This window comes from Lynx canadensis, chromosome X (genome assembly GCF_007474595.2).
Source record: "Lynx canadensis isolate LIC74 chromosome X, mLynCan4.pri.v2, whole genome shotgun sequence".
Classification (NCBI taxonomy): domain Eukaryota; kingdom Metazoa; phylum Chordata; class Mammalia; order Carnivora; family Felidae; genus Lynx; species Lynx canadensis.
The window spans coordinates 94,108,466-94,130,985 of NC_044321.2; the positions used below are offsets into that span (position 1 = coordinate 94,108,466).

The 22,520-nt window shown below is 42.3% G+C and overlaps 1 protein-coding gene across 2 annotated transcripts in view; it reads right to left on the bottom strand.

Annotated features, from left to right (window-relative positions):
* Positions 1 to 17,407, bottom strand: part of KLHL13 (kelch like family member 13) — a 205,585-nt gene extending 188,178 nt beyond the window's left edge. Inside the window, exon 1 of one of the 2 annotated variants that reach the window (XM_030305092.1) lies at positions 17,273 to 17,407. The gene's annotated coding sequence lies outside the window, so the exon portion shown is untranslated. The remainder of the gene's footprint in view (positions 1 to 17,272) is intronic. The other variant, XM_030305086.2, reaches the window with a different exon arrangement.
* Between the last annotated feature and the right edge of the window lie 5,113 nt (positions 17,408 to 22,520).

The window sequence follows — 22,520 nt, forward strand, 5'->3', positions numbered from 1 at the left end:
TCCCATCCAAAAATGGAATACAAATTCTTTTCAAATGGACATGGAACATTCTCCAAGATAGATAGATAACATGTTAGCCCACAAAACAAATCTCAATAAATTTTAAAAGACTGAAATCATATACAACATCTTTTCTGACAAGAGTGGTATGAAAATAAGATATAAATTACGAGGAAAAAAAACCTGGAAAAAACCCACAACCACGTGGAGGCTAAACAACTAATGGTCAACCAAAAAAATCAAAGAGTTAATCAGAAAATACCTGGAGACAAATGAAAATGGAAATACAATGGTTCAAAAGCTTTGAGATAGAGCAAAAAAAGCTCTAAGAAGAAAGTTTATAATGATACAGGCCTATCTCAAGAAACAAGAAAAATCTCAGATCAACTATCTAACTTTATACCTAAAGGAGCTAGAAAGAGGAAGAAACAAAAGGCCCAAAGTGAGTAGAAGGAAGTAAATAATAAAGAGCAGAACAGAAAGAAGTGAAATACAGATTAAAAATACAACAGAAAAAAAGACAGTAAAACTAAGAGCTTGAATGTTGAAAAGATAAGCAAAACTGATTGATAAAAGCATAGCCAGACTCATCAAATAAGAAAGGGGGGAAGGACTCAAATAAGTAAAATCAGAAATGAAAGAGAAGTAACAACCAATACCACAGAAATACAAAGGATTACGAGACTACAACAAAAATTTGCACACCAACAAACTGGGAAGAAACTGGAAGAAATGGATAAAGTCCTAGAAACATAGATCCTCCAAGACCGAATTGGGAAGAAATAGAAAATCTGAATAGATCAATTACTTATAAACAAATTGAATCAATAATAAAAAAAAACCTCCCGGGGTGCCTGGGTGGCTCAGTCGGTTAAGCGTCCGACTTCAGCTCAGGTCACGATGTCGCGGTCTGTGAGTTCGAGCCCCGCGTCGGGCTCTGGGCTGATGGCTCAGAGCCTGGAGCCTGCTTCTGATTCTGTGTCTCCCTCTCTCTCTGCCCCTCCCCCGTTCATGCTCTGTCTCTCTCTGTCTCAAAAATAAATAAAAACATTAAAAAAAAAAATTTAAAAAAAAAAAAACCTCCCAACAAATAAAAATCTAGGACCAGATGGCTTCATAGGTGAATTCTACCAAAGAGTTAAAAACTAAGTAATACACATTCTTTTCAAACAATTACACAAAACAGAAAAGGAAGGAATGCTTCCAAATTCATTCTATGAGGCCAACATTACCCTGATACCAAAACCAGACAAAGAAGCTACAAAAAAATAAAATTACAGAACAATGTCCCTGATAAACATAGATTTAAAAATCCTCAACAAATTTTAACCAATGACATTAAGCAATACATTAAAAGGATCATTCACCACAAGTAGGATTTATTTCAGGGATGCAAGGATGGTTCAATATCTACAAATCAATCAATGTGATACACCACATTAACAAAATAAAAGATACAAGTCATATGATCATCTCAATAAATGCAGAAAAAAAACATCTGAAAAATCCAACATTCATTCAAGACAAAAACTCAACAATGTGGGTTTATTTATTTAAAAAAAAAAACTCTAATGTTTTATTGTTGAGAGAGAACGTGCGCTTGGGAAAGGGGCAGAGAGAGAGGGAGACAGAGGATCGGAAGCAAACTCTAACCGAGTCCAATGCAGGGCTCGAACTCAAAAATGGCAAGACCATGACCCAAGGTAAAGTTGGACACCTAACCGACTGAGCCACCCAGGTACCCCAACAATGTGGGTTTAGAGTGAACATATCTCAACATAACAAAGGTCATATATGACAAAGCAGGAGATAAGATCATACTGAATGGTGCAAAGCTCAAAGGTTTTCCTCTAAGATCAGGAATAAATAGGGAATTCCACTCTTGCCGCTTTTATTCAAAGTAGTACTGGAAGTCCTAGTTACAGCAATCAAACAAGAAAAAAAAATAAAAAGTAACCAAAGTGGTAAGAAGGAAGGAAAACTGTCCTACTTGCAAATGACATGATACACTATATAAAAAGAAAACCAAAAAGACTCCACCAAAATCTATTAGACCTTGTAAATGAATTCAGTAAAATTGCAGGAGACAAAATTGATATGCAGAAATCTGTTGCATTTCTATAAACTAATAACAAACCAGCAGAAAGAGAAATTAAGAAAACAATCCCATTTACAATTGCATCAAAAACAGTATCTAGGAACAAATTTAACCAAGGAGGTGATAGGCCTATACTCTGAAAACTATAAGACACTGGTGAAAAAAAAATGAAGACAACACAAATAAATGGAAAGATACACCATGGTCATGGATTGAAAGAATTAATACTGTTAAAATATCCACATTGCCCAAAGCAATCTACAGATTCAATGCAATCCCTATCAAAATACCACAGGTAATTTTCAAAAAACTCAAACGAATAATCCTAAAATTTGAAAGGAACCACAAAAGACCTAGAATAGCCAAAGCAGTCTTACAAAAAAAGAACAAAGCTGGGGTATGAAAACAAAAATCTTCTGCAAAACAAAGGAAATAATCAACAAATCTAAAAGGCCCCCTACAGAATGGGAAAAGATATTTGCAAATGACATATCTGATAAAGGGTTAGTATCCAAAATATATAAAAAACTTATAAAATTCACACCCAGGGGCATCTGGGTGGCTCGGTAGGGTGAGTGCCCGACACTTGATTTTAGCTCAGGTCATGATCTCATCATTCGCGCGATCAAGCCCAACGTCAGGCTCCATACTGACAGCACAGATACTGCTTGGAAAATTCTCTCTCTCTCTCTCTCTCTCTCTCTCTCTCAAAATAAATAAACTTAAAAAAAAACTCATACCCCAAAAAGGGAATAATAATAATAATCCAATTAAAATTAGGCAGAACACAAGAATAGACATTTTTCCAAAGAAAGCACAAAAAAAGACACAGGAATGATGCAGCAGAATAAAGAGCCCAGGAATAACCCATGCTTATAAGGTCAATTAAGACAAAGGAGGCAAGCATATACAATTGGGAAAACACAGTCTCTTCAATAAATAGTGTGGTGAAAACTGAACAGCTACATGCAAAAGAATGAAACTAGACCCCTTTCTTATGTCATATACAACAATAAACTCAAAATGGACTAAAGACCGAAACGTAAGACCTGAAACCATAAATCTCCTAAAAGAAAACACAGGTAGCAAACTCTGGGACATCAGCTTTAGCGCTGTTTTTCTGTTTTTCCCACTGTTGGTGGGAATGCAAACTGGTACAGCCATGGTGGGAAACAGCAGGGAGCTTCCTCAAACAATTAAAAATAGAAATACCACACAATCCAGTAATTCCACGTCAGGGTACTAAAAAAACCAAAACACTAATTCCAAAAGATGTATGTACCTCTATGTTTATGGTAGTATGGTTTACAATAGCCAAGATACAGAAGCACCCTGAATACCCATTGATAGACGAACGGGTAAGGATGATGTGGAGTGTGTGTGTGAGTGTGTGTTGAAATATTACTCACCTATAAAGTCAGCTATCTTGCCATTTGTGACAACATGGATGGACCTAGAGGGTATTATGTTAAGTGAAATAAGTCAGACTAAGAAGGGCAAATACCATACGATTGTATTTATATGTGGAATCTAAAAAACAAAATAAACAAAACAGAAACAGACTCACAAATAGAACGATCTGGTAGTTGCCAAAGGAGAGGGGTTTGGGGGGATGGGCAAAAGAGGTAAAGGCAATTAAAAGGTACAAACTTCCATTTATCAATAAGCCACAGGGATGTAAAGTACAGCTAAGGGAATACAACCAATGGTATTGTAATAACCTTGTACGGTGACAGGTGGTGAGCATTTCTTAATGTACACAATTGGTAAATCACTATGCTGCACACCTGAAACTAATATTATATTGTATGTCAACTGCATTTCAGTTTTATATATATATATATGTATATATGTATACACTATATTTCATTCACACACACACACTTAACATTTACAGCAAATCATTTTGAGTGAATCAAGTCACTTTAACTTCAAATGAAACTACTTTGGCCCCTAAAAAGAAACTCAATCCAAATATATAATGAGCATAAAAAAAAAAGTACTGAGGAAGCATAAAATAACATTTCAAAATCATTTTGAAAGAAAAAGTAGGTGAAATGAGAAGTAACAAGAGACCAATCCAAGAGTAACTCATTTAAAAAGATACCTACTGGGGCGCCTGGGTGGCGCAGTCGGTTAAGCGTCCGACTTCAGCCAGGTCACGATCTCGCGGTCCACGAGTTCGAGCCCCGCGTCAGGCTCTGGGCTGATGGCTCAGAGCCTGGAGCCTGTTTCCGATTCTGTGTCTCCCTCTCTCTCTGCCCCTCCCCCGTTCATGCTCTGTCTCTCTCTGTCCCAAAAATAAATAAATGTTGAAAAAAAAATTTAAAAAAAAAAAAAAAGATACCTACTGGGGTGCCTGGGTAGCTTAGTCAGTTAAGCATCTGACTGTGGCTCACGTCATGATCTCACGGCTCGTGAGTTCGAGCCCCAAGTTGGGCTCTGTGCTGACAGCTCAGAGCCTGGAGACTGCTTCGGATTCTGGGTCTCCCTCTCTCTGCCCCTCCCCAGCTCACGTTCTCTCTCTCTCCCTCAAATATAAATAAACTTGATTAAAAAAATTAAGGGGCGCCTGGGTGGCTTGGTCGGTTAAGCGTCCGACTTCGGCTCAGGTCATGATCTCACGGTCCGTGAGTTCGAGCCCCGCGTCGGGCTCTGTGCTGACAGCTCAGAGCCTGGAGCCTGTTTCAGATTCTGTGTCTCCCTCTCTCTCTCTGCCCCTCCCCTGTTCATGCTCTGTCTCTCTCTGTCTCAAAAATAAATAAACGTTAAAAAAAAAAAAAAATTAAAAAGACACCTATGTTCTTCAAGACGTCAAATTATGTCCAAAGATTTTTTTAAGTTTATTTATTTATTGGGGGGGGGCGTAGAATGTGAGCAGGGGAGAGGCAGAGGGAGAGGGGAAAGAGAGTCTCAAGCAGGCTCCAGGCTGTCAGCACAGAGCCCGACGCAGGGCTCAATCCCACAAACCGTGAGAAGTTGGCTGCTTAGTCAATTGAGTCACTCAGGCATCCCAAAATTATTTTAATAATAGAAAATAGCCACTCTTTAGCTTGAAAGCTGACACTGACTATAACTTATCGCTGTCATGAAGAACTGGGAACAGCCTGCTTTCTCCTGCACCACACACAGATATCTGGTTTGGTAACTCCCACTGGACAGAAACATCCTTGACTAGAACAATGGGCTACATTTTAGTGAAGCGTGAGTTTAGTGAAACTCTTCATGTATTTTTTTTAATTCCAATTTTTTTCACAATACCTGTACACAATATCGTGGACTACATTTTATCGGACATTTTCCAAAACACAGCACCCCGGTACTATATCCCGGCCAAAAAAGAAGTGTTACTTTTATCTCCACCATCTATCCACTACTAACTCATGTCAGGCACAATCTTTGGAAATATTAAAAAATGCCAGTGTGTACACATAAAATTTCTCAGTATCTCTGGCTCTGGCACACTACAGAAGCAAGTGTAGATAAGGAGGGAGCCACTCACACAAGTGAGTTTAGCAGTTTTGTTTTTGTTCGTTTTTCTAATTTATTTTGAGAGAGAGAGAGAGAGAAAACATGAACGGGGGAGGAGCAGACAGAGAGGGAGAGACAGAATCCCAAGCAGGGTCCGTGCTGCCACACACACCATGAGATCATGACCTGAGCCCAAATCAAGAATCGGATGCTCAACCGACTGAGCCACCCAGGCGCCCCCAGCACTTTTGTTTTTAAATACAAGTTTGGCTGTGTTATGGAGTACTGATATCCATATGTTAGTGATAAGTACATAATGGGCAAATCATCATGGATTCAGCATTCAAAAATCAGATAAATACAGAATCCTGTAAAGACTAGTCAGTGATCAAAATGAAATTAAAAGAAGGCGCCCTGCAATAATTTGGAGCTACGCTGCAAAAAAAAAAAAAAAAAAAAAAAAAAAAACCCAAAAAACAGCATAAGATCTGAGGGACACTGAGCAGGGATCTCTGAACATTTTGCTAGAGAAACAGTTAGCAACAGGCACACGGCTTCCATTCCCTTCCTGGCTACGTTTGTTTCAAAACACCTATTTCTCTTTTGGGGGTGATGAAAGTGTTCTAAAATGGATTGTGGTAATGGTTGCCCAACTCTGTGAAGATACTAAAAACCACTGAATTGTACCTTTTAGATGGGGGAATTGTAGGGCAGTTGAATTACAGCTCCATAAAGTTGTTACGTACTCTCAAGAACATATTTGTGGAGCCTAATGTTGTACACAAAAAAAAGCTGTGATTGGCTGTGGCTATGAAGGAGTCTCAATTTGATTTACCCTTGCAATTTTTTTTCCAGTTCCCAATGAACACGCACACACACGCACACACACACACGCACACACACACACCTGTGCACACACGTGTAACGCACATGCACACAGCTTTGGGCATTAAAACATTCGGAATGCTTTCTTTGCTCTTCAAAAAGATCCACTTCAAAAGTACCTTATTCAAAATATCTCACCAACTTTAACACCCTCCTCTGATCCTTCCTCTTTATTTCTCCAGCATGTTTTCTAGTGTGCCTGGTTTAGCGGTGAGGCTCTTATATAATGCCCCCCATCAGTCAGAGGTAGAATAAAAAGGAAGTATTGTGGTTAAAAAAGCGCAGACTCTAAAACTAGGTTGCATAGTTTTTCATGCTAGCTCTTCTACTTCTCAGGTGTGCAACTTCGGGGGAAGTTATCTAACTTCTCTGTGCCTCAGTTTTCTCATCTGTAAAATGGGGATAACGACAGTCCCTGCCTCCATAGCACTGTTGTGTGGTGTGAATGTGTCCACGCATATAAACACTTACAATGGTGCCGTGCCCGTGGTGGGTGCTATAATAACTTAGTAATTACTGCTTCACCATTAGTACCAGTATCGACTCATACTGAGTTGATTTGTGTTCTCTCTTGCCCCTGCTGGACTGTAGGATATTTTAGGGCAGTGGATATATTTTCTTCCTCCTAGGAGAATGCTTCACATATAATTACTTAACAATTACTTTTTGCTCGTGAACGTTTAAATAAGACATCTATACGATGCTAAAAATGTGTAAATTCTTTAGTAAATCCCAAACTCACTTTGCCAAATTGTGCAAGAAGCTATACAGGTACCGAATAATGGTTAGAATCTCCACTGCTGAAATCTTGGTTTCCCTCTGTCAAGTGAAAGATGAGAAGCATGCAAGAATCCTTTGGCTAACAAGTTAGTTAGTTAGTTACTTATTGAGAGAGGGTGCAAGTGAGCGAGGAGCAGAGAGGGAGAGAGGATCCCACAAGGGGCAGAGAAGGAGAGAGAGGGAGGGAGACGGGGAGGGAGAGGGCCTGGAACTCCCGAACCATGAGATCATGACCTGAGCCTAAGTCTGATGCTTAACCAATTGAGCCACCCAGGCGCCCCTCTTTATATTATTATTGAAAAAGCACTTGGTTAAAAACCAAGGGCCCTACGTTCTGCTCCTACTTAGCTCCATCTCAGACGATGGGACCTACCTTCGGCAAGTTGTTCAACCTCATTGTGCACACTACTGAAGTAAATAATAATTAACCATGCTTCCAAAGAAGGTTGCTCTCTAAGTAAATGACATTATTCTTAACATCTGAGCTTATTACCTGAGGACAGAATAAGTCTAATTTTTCTAAAAGTACATTTGAATGTTGTCGCTTCATATTCAAATATGACGGTGATGTCTATCTGTAAATGCAGGTAACACTGCCAATACATAATAGATCTCGTCAGTATGGTGAGCTAGGCTTCTCAAGTGCACTTGAATATACATTATCGTAATAATCATCATGAAATATATAGTCAATATACAGTGATTTGGACAATGCCTTTCCCGATTCATTCCCTTCTGTACACCTATGGCATTCCATAACCAAGTTGGCCACCCAAGGATCAACGGTCTTGTCATTTGTCTGACATGGGAAATGAAGAACATTGGAAGTGGGGAATGCGGGGACACTACCTCACGTGCTTCAACCCAAAAGGTTACGCTAGCCCTCCGACACCAGAAGCTGCTCTCAATAATCTACTTAGACTTATCCATTCATTTATCAAAACTGCCACGAACTTGTATCATCTCTAAGGTATCATTTGATTTGTCGCTAGAGTAACTACAATAAAAGCTTAAGAAAACCATAACAACTCAAAACCTATAGGAGACATTATTCAAACAGAATTAACCCTCCTCCCAGTGGCTTAACTGTTACAAATATTTCAATATTTTCTTCTGTGATGACTTCAAATCTGGAATAGAGACAAATCAAGAAAATATATGACCTCTTTGATTATGAGCACACCAAAAGTTTTCATGTTTAAAGGACACTGTTTATTGTATACATTTTCCTGCATCTCCCTTTCCCTTCGAAATGAAGATTAAACTTTTAAATCCTATTAAGGTAACCACTATCATATTTAAATATATATCAGGTCAATCGTATTAAAAAATTGATAGGCTCCTTGCATTCAGCGTGATGCCATCTTTGATTAAGCAATAAACCAAGCATTTACCTTAAGCCTTCTTGTCTGCCAGAAAACTAGTGCTACTTCTAACCAGTCAGTTCACTATTTAATAAGTGATGTATATTCAAAAAATATCACTCCCGCTGGGATTAAGGTAACATAAAGGAAAGACACAGTTTTCCCTTACATTTCTGGTTCATATATAAATGGCAAATGCCACAAGTTTTAACTAGTTAAGCCATTAACCTACTGAAAGAGTCAATAATAAGAATATCTACTAGGAGGGCACCTGGGTGGCTCAGTCTGTTAAACCGTTAAACCGTTAAACGTCCGACTCTTGGTTTCAGCTCAGGTCATGATCCCAGGGTCGTGGGATCTAGCCCTGCATGGGGCTCTGGGCTGACAACATGGGGCCTGCTTGGGATTCTCTCTCTCCCTCTCTCTCTGCCCCTCCCCTGCTCTCTCTCTCTCACACACACACAATAAAAAAGTAAAACAAGTTTTAAAATATAAAATTAAATAAAAAAAAAAGAACATCTACTCTGTAGCTTGAATTATGCTTAGGACTTGATATGCACTAGCTCACGTAATCCTTAAGACATCAGAGGAGATGTTTACAGAGGAGGCATACATGGCTCAGAGGGATGAAGGGAGTTGCCCCAAGTCACACTGACAACAAGAGGCAGACTCAAGATTTGAACCCAAGCCTATGATTCCAGGGCCCAAGATCTCAGCCATCAATTTCTACTGCCTTCCCACTGAGATACATTAAGTAGTAGAACAGAAAACACTGTTGACATGAAGTTCTTGAGAAAAGAATGGCCATTTCTATAAAATGGGACCAAGAAGCCAAACTCTACAACTCTATTATCCCCGTTTACTGAAAAGACTATATAAAAGCACTTGACACAGAATATAACAACCATCCCTTAATCACCCCTCTATACCCATGTCCTTAGGAGCTCAGGGCAGTAACACAACAATACAACAACGGCAGCAGGCCCTGTGGGCTGTGACCGGAGTGGTGCAGCAACAATGAAAGTGGGACGGCAATAATCAAAATCAGTGGAAAGATTCAGTGTTCGACTGACTCCCGTTCTACTCACCACTTTTCTCCACTTGCCTTTCTCTTCTTCATCTTTCTCATTTGGAGCAAATCAAATCATTTGCTTGGTAACAGGCATTCCTCCAATGCATTGCTCACCCCTTTTCAAAACCATCTAAAACTCGAGAAACCTTCCGTTACCCTCAAAGCACGTGAACCTCGACAACTTTGCTCTATTCTTAAAACACTGCAGTAGCCAGCAATTAACAAAGCAATCTGTATCCTGCATGTGTCGTAAATGAAAGCAGCTTTAAAGTTAGCAGAGGTTAACTTCAATCAGGGACACAGGCAAGCGCTCATAGGATGGTACAAAGCTTTGACCTCATCAATCATGTTGCTTTAAGTTCATGGTCATTGTGTTCTAACAGCCTGTCTTCTGAAGATCGGTCCTTTGGCAGGTCCTTCACTATCAATCTCAGCTATTTCCCACCAATATCAGGAACTCTGTTAGGACTCAACACAGTCGAAGACTTAGACCACTATCAAACAACCAGAGTGTTCCCTTGAAAAAAGTAATGTCTATTACCGTTCCTGAAGGTCATCATGAAAATTTAAGGCTCTGAAAATGTCTGCGCACTTGACTTAAGGAACTGACTCAGCACCCTGTGGCCTCAGAGCTTTTCAAAGGGTCACCCCCGGAGTTACCACAGCTGACCCTGCACAGGCAGAGGCTTGCTTTGAAGTTGGGTTTTACCTCCAATTTTCATACAAATACTGCATTCTAAAGCACAATACACAGGAATTTGTTCAAATATTATTAAACATTTTTAATCAGCTACCAGCGAATGTTCTCCTGAATCTTTGTGTAAAATCAATTCTTCAAGAACACACAAGCTGTTTTACTTTGTAGCTCCTGGGGCACACTATCATGTCACCGCCCTGCTCACCCAGTATACCCACTGTACTCTAGTTTGAGGAAAAGAGCACTTCACAGAGATTCTATTTGCTTCAACTAGTGCAATGCCTAGAATATAACAGGTACTTAAAACATATCTGTCGGATGAATTGGCAGAATGGTTTGAAGAACTAGTTTTCAAATGCAAGAACATTCTCGAAAAATCTTTGGAGGCATAGAATTACTCCCAAGCCCACAAAGGCAAAAGGTCAAACAGAATATATCAATTATGATTTACAAATGTTGGTAAGAAAGAACAATAAAAATTACATTTTGCTTAATTTAGTTAGAAAGGAAAGGTTGCCGGGATGTCATATAGGGATAATATTTCAGGGGGCAGAGAGTAGTTAAGGTATTAAAAACCAATTCCATACACTGAACACTAAGATGAGTTTTCAATGGTCTGTTGTGTTTTCCTTTGTACATCTTCAGTATTAATGGTTTCAAACTTACAGAGAAAAAGAAAGAATTGTAAGGCACAACTCTGTTTCCATGTAACCACGCATGGTGCGGGAACTACTAAAAGCCAAGAACCATGCCTCGTTTGTTTTGTACCTTTCTCCTGTTTTTAATACTGATTTCCATACACATGAGGAGTTCAATAAATATTTAGCAACTGCAACGTTAGGAGTGTCGAATCACGTTAAATAAGTTCTTAACTCAATCCTTCCCCCCCCACCCCCGCAAAGAGACTCACCCTAAAGAAGCATGCTTTGGTTTAAATAACAAAAGAAAAACAAAAAAATAAATACTCCTAATGGTACTAGATGAGAGAGTATCGAAAGACCCGGTTCTTGGCTCATTTCAATCACATGACCCATATCTGTTTTCCTATGATAAAATGAGGATTGTACAGCCAGCCCTCTACTCATAGCTGTTGCCTGAATAAATCAGCATGTATTTACATGCTAACCAGTATGAGAAAGGTATTGGGAAGGAGACAATTGTATATTTACCTCTCTAATCTCCACCACCAACAGCAACAACTTCTTATGTGTAACGAGCTGATTTAAGCACTTTACTCTAAGGTATACAATCCCTTATCTGAAACCCTTGGTGCCAGATGTGTTTACAAATTCAGAAATACCCAGGCTTCTGGAGCGGCAGTAACCTGCACATACCATATGATGTAATACCCCAGTAGGGTCTGAGGCACTACCCCGTAAACACACGGCTAATTCTGCAGCAAAGCCAAATAAAGATTAACGTTAAATAGAACAAACACTATAAACACCCTCGTATCAGTCCAAGTCAGACTTTGCCACCACCTGAGTGAGCGTGGCACTCACCAAACCAAACTTTTTGTCAGTTTTCAGAGTTTTTGAAATGTAACTGTTGCAAGCAACAAGTTGTAGACTTGGGTATAAGTCATTTAATCCTTGCAAGCACCCTGAGAGGTACGTTTTGTTACCCTTATCTTACAGATGAGAAATACAAGAGTAACCAACCCGGCCAGTGTCCCACAGCTAGTGAAGTCTCCCAGTCCAAACTGGAACATAAGACAGTCCTGCCCCAGGGCTTGTCCTCACAACAACTGTACTCCGGGACCTCTCAGAAACTGCTTGAGGATGCTTGACAGACGTGGGAGAAGTAAAACGGTATTAAACGATTTAAGTATCCAAAACACTAACCGGAGACACATCACCAAGCGCCATCGATTTGCTATTCCACGACTATTTCTAGAGGGCGTACCATATGCCAGGTGTTCAGGATACAATGATGAGCAAAGCAGGCCAGGTCTAGCTCACCTTCATGAAGTCGGAGACTGGTGGGGAGACAGCCAGGCATCCAATAAACACAATTATGTCACACAACGCAAGTGTGTGATTACCATTCACGTCCAGAGTTGGAGATCGGGTCAGTGGGTTTGGTGTAAAATAGGACACGGGATTTGAACTGTTTCTTGATGCGTGTGGGGATTTGCAATGACAGGGAAGAAAGGAGACGGTTTCTCCAATAGACGGTGGCATGGCATCCATCCAACAAGCGGTCACTGTGTACCTACTCTGTGCCAAGAGTAAAGCTAAGCAGAAAAGTTCCAAACTGGAGAAAAATCACTTGAAACCCACAGAGGATTTGTGTACGAGAATAATAAGGACACGTAGGGCAGCAGGCCTGGGTCAGACCGTCCAGAATCCTTGAGTACGAAGCTAAGGAATAGGAAGTAGACTCTGCAGGAGTTGTTGAAGATTATTTTGCAGGTTACTGCCCCATAGTATTAAGATCTACCCCTATGGAATGTCGATGACCATCTGAATTCTGATTTGGGGCCGACCAGACCTCAAAGCTGGGTTGCTTTTGAGCAAGAGCTCAGGGCACAAAACAAATACCAAATCTAAATTAATTTTTTTTTTTTTTTTTGAGAGAGAGAGAGAGAGAAAGGATGCGAGTGCACAGAGCAGGGGCGGAGCAGAGAGAAAAGGAGAGAATCTTAATCCATGCTCAGCGTGGAACCCGACGTGGGGGCTTGATCTCAGGACAGTGAGATCCTGACCTGAGCTGAAATGAAGAGTTGGACACCTAACCAACTGAGCCACCCAGGCACCCCATAAATCTAAATGAATTTAAGCATGAATAGAATAACCCTGATCTCTTAAAGAATGGTTATTTAAAAACTCTGGAGAGGGGCACCTGGCTGGCTCAGTCAGAAGAGTAGGCGACTCTTGATATCGGGGTTGTGAATTGGAGCCCCATGTTGGGTGTAGAGATTACTTAAATAAATAAATAAAAACTTTTTTTAAAATCTTAAAAAAAAAAAAAAAACTCTGGAGAAGGCAACAAGTAAAGGAAAATGGCAAACTCCTCTAAAAATCCCAAATGCCATTTCTAAAACCTAAGTATTCTTTCCTGTTCAAATGAAACTTCCAACCTTCCAAAGGAAACATATTTCTATGAGAAAATAAAACCTCGTTCTTTGGAAAACAAATGCTTGGGTTGAACAATGATCTGATTTTTAATAAAGCGGGTGATAGCTTACCTCCGGGCACAGGTGACAATATGACAGTGGAAAGTAAACTGCTTTTCAACACATTCACCTCCCGGTCCCCTATCCCCTTATCTAAACAGAGTGGAAGAACTGAATTTATATGTATGTTGTATTTATGCAGCATACATATCAAACAAAGCTTTTCATTCTCAGGTCTTAATGGCAACACCTGAGTAGCTAGACAGCCTCTGCAAAACACATTTTTATTTATTCCCACTGAGTAATTTTTTTCCCAGTCAATGACCTCCCACAGAAAAGTAGTTAATAAACACTCTTCAATGGCTTCCCCTTCTTCTGAGCATCAAACCCAAATTCTATCTCAGAATTTCCAGGCCTGGTATTATGACCTGACTCCCTTTAGCCTCTGGAACACCTTTAACAACTCCTCCCACCCCATCTCATGGGGTCCAGCCATCCTGGCTTGGTTTCTGCTCCTCAAACACCCTGAAGTCTATTTTCCTGCCTCAAGGCCTTGGCTTACTCTGGTCTCTGCTCTTCACAAGGTAGGTTTACTCCCTCTTCTCTGAGGTCTCTGTTCAAAGGTCACCTTTGCTGCTAAGAGACCTGTCCTGACCACGCTTGCCAAATAAGCCCTTCCCAATTCTCCATGTCACATTTTGTTACTTATTTCCTTCATTGTTCTTCCTACAATCTGTAAGGATCTTCTTCATTTGTTTACTCGTTTATTGTCTATATCCTTGGGTGGACTATAGCTTCTGGGAGACTGCACAAGGGCAAGGATCATGCCTTGTAATAATACAGACCCTCGGGGCACCTCGGTGGCTCAGTCGGTTAAGTATCTGACTTCATTCAGCTCAGGTCATGATCTCACGGTCCATGGGTTCGAGCCCGACGTCGGGCTCTGTGCTGACAGCTCAGAGCCTTGAGCTTGCTTCGGATTCTGTGTCTCCCTGTCTCTCTGCCCCTCTCCCTGCTTGTGCTCTATCTCTGTCTCTGTCTCTCTCTCAAAAATAAATAAATACACATTTAAAAAATAATAGTAACACAGGGCCTCATGCCCAGTAGAGGGTCTCGGCATATGGAAGGTGTTCAACAAATACTGTAAAATAAATTACTAAATGAATGAACAATATATTTAAAATCTGATTGATATGAATGCCAGTAACTTGGAAAAAAAGCCTCCCCCCCCCCATTTTGAGATGTTTTCTTTAGGGCTGTTCATTTTTCCATAATCTTTCTACATTTTCTGAAATCTGATGATGCCTGGCAAATTGTTGAGTTATCTCACAGCAGCAAAAATAGATCCATTTCAAGCAACGGATTTAAGAAAAAATACTTTGACGAGGTTACAGTAGTTTATTAAACATCAAAATCAAACAATTTGAAAACTGGTTAGTCTCATTTCACTACTGCAAGTCAAATTACATGAGGAGAATGTAAAATGTAAAGAAAATGAAAAAGGCGGCAATTCCACAGCAAACTACAGTTATGTTTAGTAACATCAGGAACATCCAGTCTGAGAACCTCTGCGTATACCAGGTGGGTTTATCAAATACATAGTGAAACGATTCACAGCAAAATGTTTAAGACGAACTCATATCCAACTTTCTTTTTTTTCTGGCAAACATAAGTAGTTCATGTGGGTGGCAATCTTAGCTTAGATTTAGTATTAATAATCACAAAAGGAAAAAAATAACATAATGATACAAACTATTTTCCTTGAAACAGTTTGCAAGTTAGTATGTCTTTCCAGAATGGGTTGCCAAGAAAATTACAGATTTAGGCGATTGGCCCAATTAATATAAATCCTCTTTCCCTACCACATCCCATTTTCTTAAATAAAAGTCAGGAACTTACCAAATGAGAGAAACTACAAATCATCTGCAATCCATCTAGCTAAACTGATAATCAATGGCCTTTACTATTCTTCTAGAAACTGCTTTTGTCAGAACATCAAGTTCAAACTCTGTATAGTCACACCACGCTTTTCAAAGTGTGCCTCTAAATGTGCAGATTTTAAAAGTGGGGGGAAACTGAGGCTCTTATTTATCTATTTTCTAAATACATCATTTGATGTTGCAGCAGAAACTACATTCATGGTGTCACTGGCAAAACGAGTGCTCCCAGGGCAGTGAAATGTAGCCCTTACCTTCTTTAGCAACTCTGTTTCTTCTGAGATCCTCGCCCGTTAATGCAGGTTATGTTATGTCGAGGGCCATACCTGATCACACATCCAGCAAACAATTCTAGATTCTAAGTATAAGCGCATTTATAACAACTTGCAATCGAAGGAGGTAACCTTTGTAAATGTAAAATGATGTCATAACTGCTAGGCTGATTATTTCACTTTTCTGTTCTCAAATGTGAGCACTAGATATAGCCCATTTCCAAAACACAGCCGCAAACGTCAGCATGTGCTAATTCACTGTATCTGCCTCCACTCTCAGCTTCTCCATTCAATTTTCTTCGCACACTAATTCCAGCCTGCAAGTGAGTAAACGAGCCTCAGTATGGGAGCTGCTGGGGCAACTGCATGGGGGGAAGGCGACATCGCTGAGAAAATACGTGGTACTGTGTGAAACCAACTTAAGTGAACTAATCTCCAGCCCACAGAAAAGGAGTCTCTTTTTTAACCACCTGGTTTGTAAACGCTGCTTCTTGATGGCTTATACAAATAGGAGATGTGCAGTAAGAAACTCTGACTTCTTTAAAAAAAAAAAAAAAATTAAAAGCAGGTGCCCCTCCCAACAGAGGCCGTTTTAAACCCCAGATTCCCTCAGTTCCCATCCAATGTGCTTAGTAAACAGCCTACACTAACTTGAGGGACTACCCCAAACCACCAGAATCCTCCCTGAGTACAATAAAAGATGAACATCCCAGTTTGCAGATGGAGAAATGGAAGCAGGCATCAAACGTCCCACCCACTCTCTCTCTCCTCTTTCTCAGGCCTGCTCAGCAGTGGAGGAAGAATCAGATTTAGGGCCATGTGCTAGGATCGCACACAAACATACACACGGACATACATAACATACATTTCAAGTGGCTGTGGTTCTTGGAGTAAGTTATTGAAACCTAGAAAGAAACTTTTGAGTTCCTTAGCTAATATACTAGAGGATCATTCCCATCAATTTCGGTTAGCCGTAGGCTAGACCGTAAGCTTCCAAGAAAACCATTAGTCAACTGTGATTAAACCAAAGAAGCCAAGACATCCAGAGATGAAGACGTTCGGAGCGGAGTTAAAAGCTTCGAGGAAGCCGAGTGTGCTCCTGACTCGGGAGCCAGCAGCGAAGCCTCCCAAGTTAGAAGATTCTGAGGGAGGGATGGGTTGCGAGGCAGAAACCAGAAACTGTTAGAGGGCAAGAGACAGTGGGGCCGAGGCGAGCAGAGGGACCCCAGACCGTCAGAGCAGCGACAGGGAAGCCCGAACGAGAAGATCTTGGAGGGATAACAAAGAAGCAAAGGAAAACTGGGTTCGGGGGTGGGGGGGAGTCCTGAAAGAAGCCAGGCGTCTGGCGGAGCCAGCGAGTCCGGGAGGTAGGGATGAGAAGGTGCAGGGATGAGCGCGCACCCGCACGCGAGAGAAAAAGAAGGGGGGTGGGGGGCGTGCAAAGAGCCCAGCTGGTCCCCTGTCCCTGCGCCCCTGGTGCAGATCGCAACTCCTTACCCCGCACCGCCTCGCCGCGCCGGGTCCCGGAGGCGAGGAGGTGGCTGATGGAGCCCCTGCGACTTCAGGACCCTGCCTCACCTTGTTTGCCGCGTCCCCGCGTCCCGCCGCCCGTCAGCCCGCTGCTGCGCTCGGAGGGCCAGAGAGCGAGTCGCGCGGCGCAGCCGGGGCTCCGTCCGGCTGCGAGACACCAGCCCCCGCACCTCCGCACCCCCTGCTCGCCCCGGTCACTTCGCCGTCGCGCAGGCGGAGAGCGCGGACCCTAACCCGAACGCCGCTCCACTTATTTTCGAAAGTCCCCGTTCCAGGCTTCCCCGGAATGGGAGCTGAGCTGCTGCGGCCGCAGCGGCAGAGCCTCCGCCTGACCTCACCGGGGGGGTCGGGGGGGGGAGAGAGAGGGGGCGGGAGCCCGGTTAAGGAGGGGAGGGGGGCGGGGGGAGGGAGCGCGCGGGCGGGGGAAACATGGCGGCGGGGGTGGCCCCGGCGGCGCCTGCGCGGGAGGCGGGGGGGGAGCTGGGGCTAGGACCGTGTGTAGGGTCCGAGCAGAACTCCTCCCCCACCGCCAGCGCGCGGCGAGGGTGGGCCCGGGCCGGGGCGGGGACCGCCAAGTGGCCCTCGCGCTTCCGAAACCGGGACGCCCGAGTTTGAGCACACATGGCCTCTAGTGCCCGGGAGGCAGGAGAGGTGAAAACTGTCAAGTACCCGGGGCCGGCAGCGCGCGCGCCCCGGGTTGGCCACTCGAGCAGGAGGCCAGCCGTAGTCTCGGCCCGTCACAGTCACCGAGGGCCCGGGAGCCGGGGTGTGCCCTGGCAGCGGTGCCTCCTGCACCTCGGCGGGGCGCGCACCTCCAAACAAGCCTTCTGGTGCGATGAGCGCTCCCTCGCTTCCCCACCCCCCCACCCCTCGCACGGGAGTACAGACTATGAAGAAACAGGAAGAATAACAACAAATACGGCAGTTTAACATTTTGCTGAGCGTTTACTACGAACCACGCGCTGAACTATTACCAATTCGCTTAACTCTCACTGCTGCTCCGCGAGGTGCACATGATCGTTATCTCCATTTTGCAAGTGAGAAAACTGAGGCGTAAAGGTCAAACGAGTTGCGAAGGTTACGCAATGAGCAAGGGACAGAGCAGGACCCGGGATCCCGAGCAGTGTGATGCCAGCGCCCAAGCCCTCCGCCACCAGGCTCCCAACAAAAACCCCAGTCAAGCCTGTTTTTCCCCTTGCAGGTCTATTCATTGCTTGCCTTCCAGAAGGTTACAGCCTGAGGCCACCTTCTTACGCCTCTCCCTTTGCCTTGCCTCCTTGTAATTCCAGGCTCCTCCTCCGAAAAATAATGGGAGCTTGCTGTTAACAGCCAGTTTACTCACTGTTTTGTTTTGTTTTGTTTTCTTAAGGAAGTGACGGGGGCATTGTGGGGACTAGCTCTTTATATTTCCTAATATTCCTCACTTTGCCTACCGGTAAACGGAGCAGGTATCTGAGATCTCAACATTGCTGACTTGGTGTTTCAAATTCCATACACTGAAATTCTAGCAGCGGATTGTAGGTAACTTCGAAAATAATCAGCTGCTGGAAAACTTTCTAGAACTAAAGATATGACCACATCGTAAGGCTTTATCAAACTGGTGAAGAGACTCCAAATGCACATGGAATTTGCACTGCTATCTTTTATCCGTCAGTATTTTCCACGCAATTCATATTTGTTAACCGGAATGCATTCATCGGCTTCTCCATCATGCTTATTCATTAATTATCGTATATGTATATTACACACAAAACGCCTATTATGTGGAAAGCACCTGTTAGAGAAGGTTACAATCTCACTGAGGAGATATGTTTAAAGCAATCCATTTTGGCATATATTAAAAACCTGGCACGTAGGTTAAAAATAGCTAAAAACTACACATCCAAGTCATTGCGTCATCCCTGCCATAAAAAAAGGTCCAAGTGGGGTTGTTTAACAGTAAGTTCTCAAACAGAAAAGACAGGAAAATGGATCATCAGGTGTGGCCTCCACGGCCCTTATTCACCGGATGAGAAAACCCTTCGTGATGCATACCAAGGATAGAATTAATTATAGAATCTGAATTTGAACGATCGGATAGGAATAAGATATCATAATTACACTTACTCTGTAGGATTTATTTGCTGTTTGGGTTAGGATATTTTGAGTAGCTAATCCACTGGACAGAGCACTGTAACTTGTGGTTATAAGACACTAATGTGCTATGTGGCATTGTTAGCCCCATCAACTCTCTGAGTCTGTTTTCCTGAATTTACAAAAAAAAAAAAAATTTAATGCTTATTGATTTTTGAGACAGAAAGAGACAGAGCACAATGGGGTGAGGGGCAGAGAGAGAAGGAGACACAGAATCTGAAGCAGGCTCCAGGCTCTGAGCTGTCAGCACAGAGCCTGACACGGGGCTCAAATCCATGAACCAGTGAATCACGAGATCATGACCTGAACCGAAGTTGGACGCTTAACCAACTGAGCCACCCAGGTGCCCTGTGTTTTCCTGAATTTAGGGTGGGGATAATAAAGATATTGACCAGACTTGCTGACTGCATTTTTCTGGATTTCAGATAAAATAAGGCATGTGAAAGTACCTTGTAAACATGTAAAAAAAATATATGTGTGTGTGTGTATGTGTGTGTGTGTGTGTGTCGAATGTCAATGTAAAATATCAGACTAGTCACTACAAGCTAGAGATGTAATTATGAAGGATTTAACATGTTAACCTGTACCCAAAAATGTCAAGAACTAAGAAAAGCATTTGAAATGCAACTGTATGGTAAAAAATCTGAAGAATGGGGAGATACGACAGGGATTCGGGAAATAAGAAAACAATCAAAAGAAAATACTGGTGAAAAGAATACAGAAAAGGCTAATGGCTGTTATGGGCTGAATTGTGTCTCCCTCTTCAAATTCATATGTTTGATCATAACCCCCAATACTTCAGAATGCAGTTTTATTTGGAGATGAATTCTTTAAAGAGGTAATTAAATGGAAATGGAGTGTTCAGGGTGGGCCTTAATCCAACGCGACTGTTGTCCTCATGAAGAGGAGATCAGGACACATACACACGCGCACACAGAGGAAGGACCATGTGAGGATACAGTGAGACGTTAACAAGCCAAGGAAAGAGGCCACCGAAGAGACCAAACTTTGATCTTCAACATGTAGCCTCTATGAGAACTGTGAGAAGAGAAATTTCTCTTGCTTATTGTTGTTTAAGCCATGCAGTCTGTGGTGCAGCTCTACCCAACTAATATCAGGGCAAACATTTTAAATGCTGGCTGGAGTATCCCGTGTACGAGTCGTTGTTAACTGCCACAAACCTGGTGGCCAGCCTAAAAGCACACACAGTTGTTGCCACTTCCATGGGTCAGGGGTCCAGGCAGGGCCGAGCTGGGTGCACTGCTCAGGGTCTCACAAGGCTTTACAAGCAAGGTGTCAGCCTGCCTGCATTCACACATGGAGTTCAGAGTCCTACTTCCAAGCTCACTCACGCTGTTGTCTGAATTCAGTTCCTCGTGGTTGTAGGATTGAGACTCTCAGCACTTACAGGCTCCGGAGACTGCCCCTCTCCATAGGCAGTTTCTAACATAGGCAGTTGCTTTGTCAGGGTCCGCAGGAGAGCTCTCACGTCCAGAAGGGACGTTAATTCCATCTTCAAAATCTCTTCACCTCTGTCATACAATGTAACCTAATCGTCAGAGTGATCTCACAGCATACTACCCTGAAGGGGAGGGGAATATATGGGGCATCTACACCACACACCTAGAATCTTGGAGGTCATCTTAGAATTCTGCCTACCACACCCTCCAAAGTTTTGATGGCACCAGTTTAATTATATACTTGCAAAAATTCACCAAGACAGAGGCCACACAGGCAGATGTGGACACACACGTACACACACACACACACACACACCCCAAAGAGCACAAAGCCATGGCTGATGCCTAGTCCCTCAAGACACATTTGTGAACCTGCTGTGTGCCTAACAGAGGTTAAACCCAAGAATTACAATTATGTTAACTTTGATTAAAGGACAGACGGAGGGGCGCCTGGGTGGCTCAGTCAGTTAAACGTGTGTGTGTGTGTGTGTGTGTATACACGTATGTATATTATATATACACATATATAATATTTATATATTATATTTATATATTAATATATTATATAAATATATATTTATATATTTATATTTCTATATATAAATATATATTTATATGATATATAATATTATTATATAAATATATACATAAATACATTTGTAAATATTCATATAATATATATAATTATATAATATAATAACATATAATATATATGTTTCATCGTAATATACATATATGTATATATATAATATATCCCAATATATTATATATATTATATAGTGTGATGGAGGTAGGGTTATGTGTTTGAACACACAAAGAAAGAAATACACACTTGGTGAGTGAAGAGAAACCAACATGCTCCCACCCCCTTAGTCAGATAATGGACTCTAGAATAAGTGAGCTCTTAACTGGGCTTCAAGGAGAGGCCAAGCTCGAGCTGGAAGAGTCAGAGGGAGGAAAGGATCTAAAGTATCTGTACAGGTTTTCTAACATCAAAGGTGACCCTAGCCATAAGCTACTCTAACTCTGTGTGGGGGCCTTTGAGAAGATTCTAAGCCTGCCCTCTTCTGTCAAAACTTTGCAGAGCTGACTTCTCAGCACAGGTCCTATGCATTTAATACTTACAGGAGCTCGAATTTGGAGGGTTAGGAATCAAAACTTTACTGGGGACTCTGTAAGCATAGGATTCTACAAATAAAGCTATCAGATGAGTTCCTCTCTTAACCTAGATGCTCCAGCCAACTCTACAGAGAACTGCACCTACGGAGACCCCCACATGCACAAAGGGTCCTCAGTTTCTATGTCTCAACTGACTTCTTACTCTGTCTTCAAACAATACACGAGTCTCCCTTTTAACTTGCCCATTCGTCACCCTCTGGCTGCAATCCCCCTCTCCTTCCTCCTTCCATTCATACCAAAAGACAATCATGGGGTACATGCCTGCAGTGGGAAAGAGCTTGGTGCATTTGCCGAATGAAAGAAGGCCAGTGAGTACCGAGGGAGCGGAGGAGAACGTGGTGAAGTCGGAGATGCTGGCAAAGGCTAGATCCTGTAGGGCCTTGCAGGCCACAGTGAAGAGTTTGGAATTGACTTCAAGTGCAACTAATACCATTGACGGGCTTTAAGCATGAGAGCGATAAGAGGCAATGTATGTTTTAGAATCACCATGGCTTCTCTGAGTTGGCCGTGGGCAAAAGCCAAGC